This window comes from Tenrec ecaudatus, unplaced genomic scaffold, assembly GCF_050624435.1.
Source record: "Tenrec ecaudatus isolate mTenEca1 unplaced genomic scaffold, mTenEca1.hap1 Scaffold_124, whole genome shotgun sequence".
In the NCBI taxonomy this organism is placed as follows: domain Eukaryota; kingdom Metazoa; phylum Chordata; class Mammalia; order Afrosoricida; family Tenrecidae; genus Tenrec; species Tenrec ecaudatus.
This window is the reverse complement of record NW_027457804.1, coordinates 576,382-580,743: the sequence shown is the minus strand read 5'-3', so window position 1 is coordinate 580,743 and position 4,362 is coordinate 576,382.

Genomic DNA, 4,362 nt, shown 5'->3' with positions numbered 1-4,362 from the left:
TGCAGATAACATCATAATAAATGGAGAAAATATTGAAGTTATCAAGGATTTCGTGTTGCTTAGATTCACAACTAATGCTCATGGAAACAACAATCAAGAAACCAAATAACATATTGCATTAGGCAAATCTACTGCACATAACCACTTTAAAGTACGGAAGATCAAGAATTTCACTTAGGATTAAGTTGCGCCTGGCCCAAGGCATGGTATTTTCCGCCACATCTTATGCATGTGAAATTTGAACATTGAATGAGAACGACTGAAGGAGAACTGGTGCATTTGAATTAAGGTACTGACAAAAAAATACTGAAAGTACCATGGGTGGAGAGAAGAACAAACAAATCTGTCTGAGAAGAAGTGCAGCTAAATGTTCCTTGGCAGATAGGATAGCGAGGCTTCATCTCATGTACTTTGCAGATGTTATCAGGACAGACCAGTCCCTGGAGGACATCATACACATTACAGTGGAGGGGTTGCAAAAAGAGGAAGACACCTGATCAAATGGATCGAGACAATTCCTACAACAATGGGCTCAAACATAACAAAATTTTTGAGTATGGAGCAGGACCAGGCAATGTTTCATTCTGTTGTGTAGGCATTATTATGAGACAGAACTGACTTGAAGGCATCTAGCAACAAAGTGTACTAAAGCTTTCTGGCACCTTCATTTGCTGATGGATTATAATTCAAAATGAGAAAAATCATTGCAACCATTCATTAATAATCAGAACATGAAACGTGAAAAATAAGAATCTAGGAAAATTGGAAATCATAAAAAACGGAATCTGACCTATAAAGATCAGTATCCTAGGCATTGGTGAGTTGAAATAGTCCCTTTGAATCTTAAAATGATAAGAATGACTATGCTGACAATGACAAATTCAAAAGAATGTCTCTTTCATCCTCAAAAAGAACATTTCTAGATCTATCTTGAAATGCAATGCTGCCTGTGACAGAATAATATCTATCTTCACACACAAGGAAGGCCGGTTAATAGAACCATTATTCAAATTTTCTCACAAACCACTAAAGCCAATGAAGAATTGTACCAACTTCTTTACTCTGAAATTGATCACACATGTACTGAAAATGCATTAATAATTGCTGACAATTGGAATGCACACATGGAAACAAAAAGGAAGGAAGAGTAATTAGAAACTATGGCTTTGGGAATCGAAAAGAAGCTGAAGAATGCATGAAAGAATTCTGCAAGAGCAATAACTTCCTCATTGCAAACATCTTTATTCAACAACAGGAGCGGCATATATACATGTGGAATACACAGGAATGGAACTGATTAAATCTGTGGGAAGACAGGATAGAGAAGCTCCATATCATTGAGACAAAATAAGACCAGGGGCCAACTATGTAACAGACTATCAATTACTAATATGCAAGTTCAAGTCATATCTGAAGAAAATTAAAATAAGAACGCAAAAGAGCCCAAATACAGCCTACATTATATCTGTGGTCGGCTGGGATTTCTAGAGAAACAAACCAGTGATACTGATACATGTAGAAGAAGGAAATTTATATCAATAAAGAATTTTACATTAAGAAGTCCACACAACAAGAAACCCCAGTCCAACTCCAGCCCATAAATCAGATGCAAACTAGAGGCCCTTCCAGACTCATGAAGCTGTTGGAGGAATAGCCCAAGAAACAGGAAAACCACAGGTTGGTGGAGGCAGAGTTGGGAGAATCCAAAGTCAACAGGCAGTTGGCAGGCCACAGACAGCTCTCAGGGTCAGCAGGTCTCATGGTGATTGCCATCCCAAGAAGCCAGACGTAGGGTCCAGGGTCTTTTCATCAGGAAGAAAAAGAGTGAGCCCATTCTCCACAGTCTACTTATAGCTATGAAATAGGTCACACCCCCAAGGAGACTGTGACCTGCACCTTCTGAAGATCCTGGTCAAACTAAATTGACACCAAACCTTACTATCACAATATCTCACCTGAATTTAGAGCCTATCTCAAGAATGGTTTGGACATATTGAACATTACTGATCAGCTACCAGAAGACTTGTGAAATAGCATCAAGGTCATCAATCTTTTTTTTTTTTTTGTCATGTCAACTGGGGATATTATTTATTTATCATAAATTATTTTATTGGGGGCTCCTCAAAAAGATCATTAATAATACAGGAAAGAAAGAAAATACTACAGTGGATATCAGAGGAGATTGTGAAACTTGCTCTTGAACCTAAAGCAGCTAAAGCAAATGGAAGAAATGATGAAATAAAAGAGTTGAACAGAAAAATTTGAAAAGCCAGCTTGAGAAGATAAAGTAAAGAATTATATTGTAACGTGTAAAGACCTGGAATTAGGAAAGCAAAAGGAATGAGTACAGTCAGCATATCATAAATTGAAAGAACAGAAGAAAAAATCCAAGCCTTGGACTAAAATGTTGAAGGATTATTTATCAAACTATTGAATGATGCAGGGAGAATCCAAAGAACATGGAAGGAGTATACAGAGTCTCTGTACCCAAGAATTAGTTGAGGTTCTACTAGTTCAAAAGGCCAAGAAGAAGTTGAAGCTGCAATGTAAGCATTAGTGAAAAGCAAGGAAGGGATAGGAATGGAAATATTTCAACACGCTCATGCAGTGATAGTCCATGTCAAGAAATTTGGAAGATAGCTATCTGGCCAACCAACTGGAAGTGATTAATATTTGTGTCCATTCTAAAGAAATATGACGCAACAAAATCTGCAAATTAATTTAAAGTAACATTAATATGACATGCAAGTACAATTTTATTGAAGATAACTTTAAAAGTAGTTATAGCAATATGTCAACAGGAAGCTGCCAGAAATCCAGGCTGTATTAAAAGAGGGCATGAGGCAAGGTATATCAATGCTGATTTCAGATGGACCTTGGCTGAAAACAGAGGATACAAGGAAAATGCTTACTTATGTACTATTGACTATGCAGAGGATTTTACTGTGTATCATAACAAACTTTGGGTAGCATATGAATACATATGAGAACAATGGGAATTACCGTACATTTAATTGTGCTCCTGTGGTACCTGTACATAAACCAACAGGAAGTGGTTCGAATAGAACAAGGGGATACTGCGTGGTTTAAAATCAGGAGAGTGTGTGTTGTGGTTATATCCTTTCACCATATGTGTTAGACAGGGTTCTCTAGAGAAACAAAACCAGGACATTTATGATTTGATAGATAGATAGAACACGAAGGAATTTAACAGCTAATTAGTCCACATAGCAGTACAGAGGACTCAGTTTAACTCACTTCCATGCAACAGTAAATATGGCAGTACAGCCAGGCAGCAAACTGCAGAACTAGGTAAGGCAGCCACACACTGGTCTGATCACCAGAGAGCAACTGAGAGATAGGTGTGGCTTGCTGAGCCATTTATCTCTTTGCCCACTAATCAAACTGCGAATTTATTAATCCCACATGTTCTTATTGGCCAGGTTGGCACTATAAACCTACCTATCTATCACACTATACTTATTCAAATAATCTGAGAAGCTGCTCTGTATGAAGAAGTTGAGGCATCTGAATTGGAGGAAGAATCATTAACAACCTGTGTTATGCAGATGACCCAATCTTACTGGCTGAAAGTCAATAGGCCTTGAAGTACTTACTGATAAAGCTCATATAAATTAGTCTTCAACACTAAGAATACAAATGTCTTCTCAACTTGACAAATATAAACACACAACATCATTACAAATAGAGAAATGTAGCTAAACTCTATTTTACTTGGACCCACAATCAATACTCACAGAAGCAGCAGTCAATAAATCAACGTATTTCATTGGAAAAATCTGTTGTAAAAGACCTCTTTAAAATGTGAAAGAGCAAATGTTTTACTCTGGGGATTAGCAAGTTATGCCTGCTTTTAGCCTGGATATTTTTAATCACCTTAGATGCATGTGAAAGGAGTCTTAATTTCAGTGTCTGGTATGGGTTGAATGACTCACAGCAAGGTTGGTGGTTCAACCCACTTGCTGCTCCACAGAAGAAAGAGGAAGCTATTTGACCCTGTAAAGATTTACAGCCTTGGAAACCCTATATGGTCACTATGAATAACAATAGACTTGATGGTAATGTTTGACATATGCATGTGAAAGATGGACCATAATTAAGGAAGACTGAAGAAAATATGATGCCTTTAAAATATGATGTTGCAAATAATATTGAATATACCACGAATGCCCAGCAGAACAAAGAGGTCTGTCCCTGAAGAAGTACAGCCACAATGTGTTTTAGAAGTGAGGATGGTAAAACTTCATTTCATATACTTTGAACATGGTATCAGGAGAAATTAGTCCCTAGAAAAGGACAAAATACTTGGTAGAGCATCATCAAAAAACAGGTAAACCCGGA